Below are 12,362 nucleotides of genomic sequence, written 5' to 3' on the forward strand. Positions count from 1 at the left end.
GGGGACCCGCCTGGAATTCTAAAAAGGTTGATGTTCAATTGTTTCATATCATACCAGGTTATTTTATAAACTGAACTTCCTGACAATCATCTAGCATCTGTTATAACCGGAAATTTCTGTAAACAATTTAATCTTGCTGACGTTATATTAGTTTTTATATTCAAGAAAATTGTTAATGTGACCCCTTCCCCCTCCCCCCATGGAAAAGATCCTGCCGGCACCCATGGTTAACCCGACACCAGGTGCGTGGTGAGGGAATCCCTCATATCATGTCCGACTGCGCAATGGTTTTGTGGACGTGCTTTCCGTTCTAGGCATTCCGAGTTCATTATTTTCCGGACCACTCTGCTTGTTGGTGAAGGCTCGTTGCTTTCGTTTGCGGCGCCTTGTTATGTTACTACCTTAATACTGTAAATATGGGTGATGAGGCTGCACGGAATGTCTCGCAGTGGATAGATGAAGCAGCTGAAGATTCACAAGATTTATAATTGACATTTAAAGTGAAAATGTTCAACGAATGGAACAAAACAGAGTACGTGGGAATAGTGTGACCAAGTGGTACGAAATAGACCCACATACGGTACAGTGCAGAAATACGACACTTAAACTAGGCATAGGAATCTCGTGAGAGGTGACGGAGGACAAGCATGGCATTTATTCTTCCCTGACGACACTATAAAACATATTGTGCATTATACCACAATTGGCGGCTCAGGCTGTATTCCGTGGTTCAAATTCCGGTCACTCATTGTGAGATTTGTGCTCGACAAAGCGGAGGCGCGACAGGTTTTTCTCCGGGTTTTCCCTGTCATATTTCATTCCAGCAACACTCTCCAATATCATTTCATTTCATGTTATTCAGTAATCAACGCCCCACAGAGGAGTGCGACAGCCGGTACAATTCCCATCCTCGCCGCTGGATGGGGCTTCATTCATTCTATTCCTGAAACCGGTCTAATAACTAGAAACAGGCTGTGGATTTTAACCAAAATTGGCGGAAATGCGTAAACGAATCACACGTGAAACAGATGTTCGTACTGCTGATTAAGCCTAAAGAAGGTAGAATATCCTACATATGTAAATCAAATATTGTGAAGCTACAATAATAGTTCTTAGGAAGCTTTAATAAACCAACTACATGTAAAACTGTGATCAGTATCTTAATTTATTTCATGACTGAGGGAAAATCTCGCCACGCGCCCTCTTCTTCTTGTTGCTTTTGAAAATATTATAGAAACAGGAAATCTGTATAAAATATAAAGCATTTTGTGCGGTTATTTCTCTAGTAGCCTAGGCTCCGTACCGCCCCTAAGGAGAGACTCTCCAGTGACTATGGAAGTGATGCAGATGAAGACCCGAACATTGTAGTTCTATGTTAGTGTGCTATGACGGGGTGCGAACTACACAAGGCCACTATCTCATTCGGCGGCTCGTTACAAAGGCCCTGCTGTGGCCTCGAACTCTGGGCGTGAGAAGTAACGAGGCTTTGATTTGTGAACACGCCCGAGGGAAGGAAGGGGATGGGAGCCTAATTTCACGCTCCCGCGAGCCATCTTCGAACAATGGTGGGGAAGGGAAACACCCGGCTACAAGAGAAGTATCGGCTCCTTTTCTTCACCTTGGGTCATCTTACAATTTTTGATCTAAAGGTGACAATTTGAGATCGTTTTTGGTTTCGCAGATCCACGTCACAGAGTCTGTTTTGGTTGATATCAGGGATATAGCATTCGCGAGACCATGGGTTCGAACTCTGTAGGGACGTACAAACGACTAGGCATGTTTCAGTCTGATCTGCGCGCATCCCAATCCTAGATTTGCGAGTATAGTTCTCAGGCCTTACACCTCTTATTAATAATTGGTTCTAACCACCGACATGTTGGTTCTCATTTGCTTGTCTTACCCTCCATGGCTGGATCCAGCCCTCGACACCAAACTCGGTTCACACAACGACTTACAAGGGCGAGTTGTTGACAAACCCCACAGCAAGGACGAAACGTGTGGACAGTGTGGTTGTACAGCTATTGGTAAATAAGTTAATGCCATTGTTCAGTGTCCAGGGTTTCGGACGTACTCGGGTATGCTATACCAGGGGATGCAGGCCTCTCAAAACAATAAGAAACAGCTCTCTATTCCACCTATCTTCATTCAACACTTCTCCTGCTTATTGTATCTGTAATCTCCACCACTTTGCACTTTCCTCTTCCCTCGCATACCAATAGTTCCTTTTTTTTCGGAACGAGGATCTTCCAGAATTTTCTTCCCTTATTTCTAGTTCCTCCTTTTCTCCTTTTACCTTCAGTACCAAGCATTGCGAAAATTCAGCGAGTTTCATTATGGCGACCACGTGAAATATAAAATTACGGCGAATACCCTTCATTATTAGGGCGATATTTTACCCCGCCTGGTGGCAATGATCGACACCGTGGTTAGCCGGTTCGAGTCCCGTTGGTTAAAATCAGATTGTTGGCCGGCAGGGTAGGGGAGGCGGTGGTATACAATTTCTAATCACTAGACTGCGTACCAAAGGACTGGATTAAATTCCAAACCTCTCTGCAGTGCTCATATGGAGTGAGGGCATATGACGCTGTTGATGGTGATTCGTCCGTCGGATGGGGACGTTAAGCGTTGAGCAGACCCCTCGGTGCTATTCGACAGGAGTAGGCTATGTGCCGACACCGGGTATCACCCTCTCCCTTCCTACTATCATACATCACATCATTCATTTCAACTCCGTAAGTCCTCTGATTAAATTGACGTCAGGAAGGGGATCCGGTCGTGAAAACCCGCCACAACAGATTCATTTCACCTCATATCCGACCCCAAGCATTAAGGCGATATTACTCGCTCCATTTCGTATGAACTGCGACACTGATCGCGAGCCACAGACTTGTATATTCATTACGGATAAATTCCCTGCCTTTCAACAGCAGGCCCCGGCTTTGAGTCCCGGCCGCGTCAATGAGGCACGGACTGAACACATCAGATAGTTATGAGAGTCTGTTGACCACATTTAACTTTAATTTTAAACTAGCTGATGTACCCGTGCTTCGCTACGGGATTCTCAGAAAGACTGACTTGGTGGTTTTCCTAACTGAATTCAACATATGTCAGGAGGAATGTAGCGAGTGAAAGCAATGTTATCATATAACATACTCGATCAAATGAAAAAACCGCTCACTTTCTCACTTTCAACGAACAGTATTACGGTGCCGATCTAAGAGTCCAAAGTTCCAGAGCTGGAGTAACCAGGTCGCAGACTGCCGTGAACACTCCTCTGTCATTATTCCGTTAAATATGCACACTACTCATTCCAATCAGTGCCTCAGAGTAGGGATTTAATAGCTCGAATACTATGATGAACCAGTGTGTTTTCAGAAAATGTATGAACCAGAGGAATTGCATGCTAAAGAAGAAAGTTATCTTACTCCCCAGCTACTTTCCGCCAATATACAGGCAGGCTGTTACAGTCGGTACGACCAAGCGAGTTGGCCGAGTGGTTAGGGGCGCGCAGCTGTGAGCTTGCATCCGGGAGATAGTGGATTCGGACCCCACTGCCGGCAACCCTGAAGATGGTATTCCGTGGTTTCCCATTTTCACACCAGTCACACCAGGCTGTACCTTAAAATCAAGGCCGCTTCCTTCACACCTCTATTCATTTCCTATCCCATCGTCGCCATAAGACCTACCTGTGTCGGTGTGACGTCAAGCAAATTAAAAAAACCTCGGTACACTGCAGTAATCCTATCTATCGGGGATGAGAGGAAACAGAAGACAAAAAGCACATCACAACAAACAATGGTCAATGTAATGTTATTGTTGTTAAAGTTTATGAGCTTTCTATATTGCAGGCCTTCACATTAGTTTTCTTTCGGCTCTGTGATATTAGGGTGTCCTACAAAATTATTTATATCATAGACTGTAGTTCCTTATTCTCAGACTTTACATACCGATTTTCACTAAATTCTGTTTACCCATTTTCTCGTGACTCGGCGCTGATATGGACTTAGTAAAAAATCCAAATTCATGAATATCTCTGATTGTATGCGGTACGGTAACAATGTATAAGACATAAGTGATCGGAAATTTAATAACTTCTTACATAACTACTACTAACGACATATCTAAAGTTATGTTAGTTATGTAGTATTTATCTATACGACCACTAATAACATAAATAACTTATTTGAGAATTACATTTCAAGCCTTCCCCTAAACTACCATTTCACTCAACGTGAATAAAATAATTTGTAGCCTAGATTGCAGTGGTTCATCACCCGACATTACATTCCGATTTTCATTAAATTCTCTTCAGCCGTTTTCTATTGATGCGTGTACTGACAGACAGACAGACAGACAGACAGACAGACAGACTGACTGACTGACTGACTGACTGACTGACTGACTGACTGACTGACTGACTGACTGACTGACTGACTGACTGACTGACTGAAATTACGGAAAAGTAAAAAATGCATTTCCGTGTAACTGTGGACATGACAGATACAGAAATATAATTCATTTCGAATTCTGAGCAATGCACAGGCAAAACACTTATTTTATATATAGACTAGCTGATGTACCCGTGCTTCGCTACGGGATTCTCAGGAAGACTGACTTTGTGGTTTTCCTAACTGAAATCAACATAGGTCATTATAAAAACGTAAGTATGAATGTAGCGATTAAAAGGAATGCTATCATATAAAATACTCGATCAAATGGAAAACCCCGCGTTTTATCACTTTTAACGAACAGTGCTGCGGTTAGATTGCGGTGCCAATCTAATAGTCCAAAGTTCTAGAGCTGGGATGACCAGGCCGCAGATTGCCATGAACACTGATTTGCCATTATTCCGCTAAATATGCACACTGTTCATTCCAATCAGTGCCTCAGAGTAGGGATTGTATAGCCCGAATGCTATGATGATCCAGTGTGTTACGTACCAGTAGTATCAGGAAATTTATAAACCAGGGGAATGGCATGCTAAAGAAGAAAGTTATCTAACTCACCAGCTACTTCCCATCAATATTCAGGCAGGCTGTTACACTCTGTACGACTGGGCGAGTTGACCGTGTGGTTAGCGGTGCGCAGCTGTGAGCTTGCATCCGAGAGATAGTGGATTCGAACCCCATTGTCGGCAGCGCTGAAGATTGTATTCCGCGGTTTCTCACTTTCACACCAATCAAATGCTGGGTCTGTACCTTAATTAAGGCCTAAGGCACTCCTAGCCCTTTCGTATCCCATCGTCGCCATAAAACCTATCTATGTCGGTGCGACGTAAGTCAAATAAAAAATACTCTGTACACAGCAGTAGTCCTATCTACCGGAGATGAGGGGCAACAGAAGACACAAAGCACATCACGACAAACAATGGTCAATGTAATGTTATTGTTGACCAATGTTATGAGCTTTCTATATTGTAGGCCTACACATTTATTTTTCTTTCGACTCTGTGATTTGTAAAATATTTTATACCGTAAACTGCAGTTTCTTATTCTCCGACTTTACATACCGATTTTCATTGAATACTGTTTACCCATTTTCTCGTTACTCGGCGCTGATATGGACTTAGTAACAAAAATCCAAATTCATGAATATGTTTGTGATCATAGCCAGTACGGTAACAATGTATAAGACATGAATAATAGGAAATTTAATACTATATAACCTTAGTTATGTAGCATTCATCGATTACACCTCTAATAAAAATATTTGAGAATTACATTTTAGGCCTTCCCCTAAACTACCATTTCACTCAGTGTGAATAAAATAATTTACAGCCTAGACTATAGTGACTTATTTCCTGACTTTGCATACCGATTTTCATCAAGATAGGACTACTAATAACAATATTTTAGAATTAATTTTTAGGCCTTCCCCTAAACTACCATTTTTCTCAGCGTGAATACAATTATTGATAGCCTAGATTGTAGCAACTTATTCCCCAACTTTGCATACCCATTTTCTTTAAAATACGACCACTGATAACGTAAATAGTTGAGAATTCAATTTTAGGCCTTCCCCTAAACTACCATTTCACTCAGCGTGAGTAAAATGATTTATAGCCTAGATTGTAGAGGCTTATCCCCCGACTTCACATACTGATTTTCATTAGGCCACTAATAACATAAATAGTTGAGAATTCAATTTTAGGCCTTCCCCTAAACTACCATTTCACTCAGCGTGAGTAAAATGATTTATAGCCTAGATTGTAGAGGCTCATCCCCCGACTTTACATACCTATTTTCATTAAATTCTCTTCAACCGTTTTCTCGTGATGCGTGTTCATACAGACAGACAGACAGACAGACAGACAGACAGACAGACAGACAGACAGACAGACAGACAGACAGACAGACAGACAGACAGACAGACAGACAGAAATTACGGAAAAGTAAAAAGTGCATTTTCTTGTTACTGTGGACATGACCGATACAGAAATACCATTATTTTCAAATTCTGAGTAATGTACAGACAAAACTCTTATTTTATATATATATAAAAGATTACATTTCAGGCCTTCCCCTAAACTACCATTTCACTCAGTGCGAATAACATTATTGATAGCCTAGATTATAGCGACCTATTCCCCGACTTTGCATATCAATTTTCGTGAAGATACGACCACTAATAAAATAAATATTTGACAATTAAATTTTAGGCCTTCCCCTAAACTACCATTTTTCTCAGCCTGTATAGCCTATATTGTAGCGAATTATTTGCCATCTTTGTCTAGCGATTTTCATTAAGACACGACCACTAATAACATAAATATTTGAGAATTAAATTTCAGGCCTTCCCCTAAACCACCATTTCACTCAGCGTGATTAAAATAATTTATAGCCTAGATTGTAGCGGTTCATCACCCGACTTTACATTCCGATTTTCATTAAATTATCTTCAGCCGTTTTCTCGTGATGCGTGTACAGACAGACAGACAGACAGACAGACAGACAGACAGACAGACAGACAGACAGACAGACAGACAGACAGACAGACAGACAGACAGACAGACAGACAGACAGACAGACAGACAGACAGACAGAAATTACGGAAAAGTAAAAAATGCATTTTCTTGTTACTGTGGACATGACCGATACAGAAATACCATTCTTTTCAAATTCTGAGCAATGTACAGACAAAACTCTTGTTTTATATATAGAGATATAGATATAGATTATTTCGATATGTTACCAGGTTAGGTATTACCTGAATATGTGGGCTGGTTCGAGGTCCTACTTGATTACAATTGAAGAGCTATCTGACGGTGAGATAACGGCCCCGGTCTAGGAAATCAAGAATAACGGCCGAGAAGATTCGTCGTACTGACCACACGACACATCATAATCGCTTGGTACGCCACAGCCCTTCGGGGTTGTTGCACCATGTGGTTTTACAGTAATACGGAGAAGTTCACCATCTTGGTATTTATTGCACACTTTTTTTCTCCTACCTTTGTGTGTATCTTTACAGTTTCATTTTCTTTCTGTGATGACTCTGGCACAAGTAAGTGATCACCATTTTAAGAGACTCCAAGAAGGACCTGGTCAGAGGAAAGATGGAGAACCTCAGCGAAAAAATGAAGAATTTCTCGGAGGAGGAGATAAGACCAACCATGGAACCAATTATGCCTCGTGACCCGGAGTAGACCAAAGTAGAATATAGAACAACAATAACAATATATGAATTAATGATAGCAGGTTGTGTAGGCCAAGATCTTTAAAATGTGGTCTGCGGCCAATTTCTATGATATGTACACTGAAGATATTTCTCAACAAAATGCACATTGATCTATAGTTCCCTTTTGACAGGAGCTGGTAAGCAGACTGCCGCAGGGGGACTCGACCCCTCCTGCCGCCGGAGTACAAACATGGGGACAGTGGACAAGTAATCATCGTTACCAGAGAGGGAGGCTTCATACACTGACTTAATTATTGATTTTATTGTTCCTAAGACTGGCTGCGACATCGAACCACCACACTGCGATATCTACAGTATACGACGGTTTGGATGACAAGCGATCTGTGCCGATGGCTTCACTGCCCTACAGGACAAAACTTGTGCACTCCGACATCTCTGTAGAAATGGTGAAGGTGAAAGTACGAGTAAATCCCCTCATTACGTTGATCAGAATAAAGAGTTCCGAGCCTTCTGTTGTTTGAAGTGTCAACTGCCTTCCCTTCTGCATCTTATGAGCAATTCCTAACAATTTAAGTTTTTACTTCATTTTCCGATACATTGCGTGGCTTTACTCCTGTCTTCTTATGAATCTGTCAGGGCTCGTAAAATGTTAATTTGCGTTCTTTAACGTCCCTATGAATGCCTGCGTATTGTTTCTTTCTCAGTTCGATTTGTTCTCCTGTGAATTTTGGGCTTACAACAGCGAGGCAAACCAGACGGCATCAAAATACTGCAACGCATCACAATGTTAATATTAACTTAACATTTTCCCATAGTTATGAAATTCTCTTGACCACATTTGAACTGTAACTTTTCTTTTAAATTATTCTCATATTTTACCCTCAACGTATATTTAATTCATTTTAGACACAAATGTCTTGTCACTGGCCAGTTTTACTTCAGTATAAGAGTGACGACCTACCTTTACCGCATTGCGACAAGCAGGGACTCATCAATCATTACGAAACACATTCAACGGAGAGAAATTCTACTTTAGTCACGTGACATCCCTCCAGCGAAAGGGATTGATGACATTGGGACCGACATGTTGAAACTAATTTTTGAGTTTATATTATCAACCTTATCTCATTTAATCAATCTGTACTCTCATGGGGGAGGGGGCAAGGGGGAATTCTAAAAAGATTGATATTTAATATAATACCAGATTTTTTTTCATAAACTGAACTTACTGACAGTCATCTAACATCTGTTATAACCGGAAATTTCTGTAAACAATTTAATGTTGCTGACGGTTTTTATACTCAAGAAAAATACGTATTCTAATAATGTCGCACAACATTGCTTCAGTTTCCAATATGGTTACGCCTACCCTAGTTTTAGGTACCGTATGTTTCCATTACATTAATCACCACCATCATCATCATCATCATGAGTGACGACTACCTACTTTTGCCACTCCTCGGCAGTGACCATCACGTTCTGGAGATATTACCACACCTCTAGCGGAGCTCAGCCCCTAAACTACGGTCGTGTTTAAGACAGGTCGTGCTTACAAGGCGGATTATTTATTGTGCTCTCGTCTCATTTTACGCTGTTCCATTTGACCGCAATCTTTGTCCGTGCTGCTAAATTCTGTATACTGTTATTTTTATGGCGTGCAATAATACGGTGGCTAATTTCTTGTGAACAAAGTGATGATTGCTATAAGAGAATTGGAGCCTGCCATTGTTGTTGTATAGTAGGTAGTGTTAAATGTTCTACAATGAATCATTGCATAATAGTTCATTGATTCTGGGATGTTTGTGTTGTTATCAAAGCGGCTATTACAGTGAGAAGTGATTTAGTAAGTGTTATCTATTTAACTTAGCGGTTATAAATTATTGCTAATACAATCAAACTATTTAGCAACTTTTATGCATTAGGAATGGATATAAGACGCTTTATCAAAAAAGGCTTAACTTAGTAACTCAAGTGAAGGGGAAATAAGTGCGTCAAGTGACAGAACAAAGAGTGCGGTGTTCGCGAACTGGAATCTTCACACGATATAGAACAATTCTGTGATAAAGCAGTACTTCAAGGGGGGATTATTAACGAAGTAAAATGAAATGTCGTATGGCTTTTAGTGCCGGGAGATCCCAGGACGGGTTCGGCTCGCCAGGTGCAGGTCTTTTGATATGACATCCGTAGGCGCCCTGCGCATCGTATGAGGATGAAATGATGATGAAGACAACGCACACACCCGGCCGCCGTGCTAGGGAAATTAACCAATGTTGCTTAAAATTCCCGACCCTGCCGGGAATCGAACCTGGGATCCGCGTGACCAAAGGCCAGCACGCTAACCATTTAGCCATGGCGCCGGACATTAACAAAGTGTTTCTGAAAGATGAAAGTGACAGAAAAGATATTGGCATGTTCTTAATGCAAGAAAAATATATGTGACACTCTTATTGTTAAAACCATGGGTCCCACAAGTAACCTACGAATTTAAAGGTGATTTGCGAGCTGGAACCAGCCGCACTTTCAGGCACCAGTGGTTGAAGGATTATTCTACGTGGCTCTGCTATTCTCGTGAACTGAAGGGCGCTTTATGCCGAACGTGTGTTCTGTTTTAGCCGAGCCTTAAAAGAGGTCTTCAAGCTTCATTCGTTATGAAACCTTCCACAAAATATAAGGACTTCAATGCCAGCGCCAAAGACCGTATAAAATCAAATTGGCATGGAAAATCATCAGAAAAGGCGAAAAACTTTCTGGACATCTATGAAGGAAGGCAACTCACGGTAGCTGATCAAATCAATAGTAATCTCCACCATCAGATTGAACAAAATAGAAAGAAGCTGGAACCGATTTTGTCAACTATCATTTTCTGTGGCACCCATGATATCTCACTTGGAGGGAAAACGTCAGAGAGAAGAATTTTCCATGATTTATTGGAATTCCGCCTGAAGGCGGGAGATGCTCTACTACAAGAACACCTCTCAAATTCTGCAAAAAATGCCAAGTACACTTCTCATCGAATTAAAAATGAAATGATAAGATTTTGTGAACAGGAATTACGAGAGATGCTGGTTACGGAAGCAAATTAATGCAATGATTCCTCTGTTATTGCTGACGAGACAGCTGACATATCTGGAACCGAGCAGCTGTCTATTGGAATTTGGTTCGTCAAGAATACATCTTGTGACGATTTGAAAGTATGTGAAGAATTCCTTGGGTTTCAACGTTTGGAAGAAATGAATGCCAAGTCAATCGCAAATTCAATTTTGAATTTTTTTTTTACAAGCTCTGGTCTGGATTTAAGCAAACTATGTGGTCAAGGACACGACGGTTGTGCTATTATGGCCGGACGTGAAGGTGGAGTTGCAAAATTAATACAAGATAGGTAGCCCTGTCACTGAGCTGGTCATAAACTTAACCTGGTAATGAACGACCTCAATGAACTCTCTGCTGTGAATAATGCGGCAGGTACCATCAAGGAAATAATTCACTTTTTTCGTGAAAGTCCACTCCAAAGAAAGCAGATCTGCAACTTACCTATTTTCTGTCAAACAAGATGGACCTCAAAGTACAAAAGCCTTAGCCTCTGTTCAGGAAACTTTTCCAGAATCATGAAGGCTCTCGAAAATATTTCTAACTGGCGAAGTTTCAATTCCAGTACCCAACAACGTGTACATAATCTTCACTGTTCAGCATCGAACTCGGCCTTTATTGTTGCAATTCACGTAATGGCAGAATGCAGTGGCATTTTAGCACCCGTAACAAACTCCCTTCAAGCAGAAGGACTAGAGCTCTTCAAAGTTAGAGAATATATATTGTTGCTACTGAACCTTTTCATAAAGCAACGATCAGACGCAATTACCCACTTTCAAAGAATAATGGTAGATACTGAGGAGACAGCTTCTAATAGTGGATTTGAAATAACGCTCCCTCGCCTTGCTGCCAAGCAGCGTCATGGTGCGAACCACAGTGAAACTAGGGCTGAGGACTATTACAGAGTTTCAGTCTACATTCCCTACAGGACTCACTGATACAGTCTCTAGAGTCGCGTTTTGGAGAACAAAACAAAACCATATTGATGCTGTATTCTCTCCATCCTTGTGTTATGAAGACACTAGGAAAGGAAGAATTTTTGCATTCCATGAAAGTTGTTCCTAAGATCTACAAAGTAGACAGGTTAATGGTGGACGCAGAGTTGTGGTATGGCGTGTGGCAAACCAAGGACTGTCAACCAGATATGAATTGCCTGGAACTTTTAAAAGAAACTAAGCCTAGGAGTTGTTTTAGAAATGTGTATTTCCCAGCGTGCACAGCGGAGAGGAGTTTCAGCACGCTTCGTTGGGTGAAATCTTGGCTCAGATCAACAATAACAATAACAAACGATCGACTTGGTAGGCTTTGTCTTTGCACCGGGAAAGAGTGGCAGAGAAAAAACAGAAGTTTATTAAAAGCATTCTCACACGATTTTCTAGAGAATCTCCTAGAAGAAAGCAACTTCTCTTACCCGATTCTGATGTTTACGGACATATTACGTAAAAAATAGTAATTTATACTATTTACCAGTTTTAAGCGTGGTTTACGTCCATTTATATAAAAATTATGGATAATATTTGTCAAGTGATGTTTTGAGTGAATGAATGTGTATGCTGGAAATCGTACCACGAAACTAAGCCTTCATATTCCTAACGCTGCTAAATCAGTACAGATTTTTTGGTTCGTACTTTTTTCTT

This window comes from Anabrus simplex, chromosome 10 (assembly GCF_040414725.1).
Source record: "Anabrus simplex isolate iqAnaSimp1 chromosome 10, ASM4041472v1, whole genome shotgun sequence".
NCBI lineage: Eukaryota > Metazoa > Arthropoda > Insecta > Orthoptera > Tettigoniidae > Anabrus > Anabrus simplex.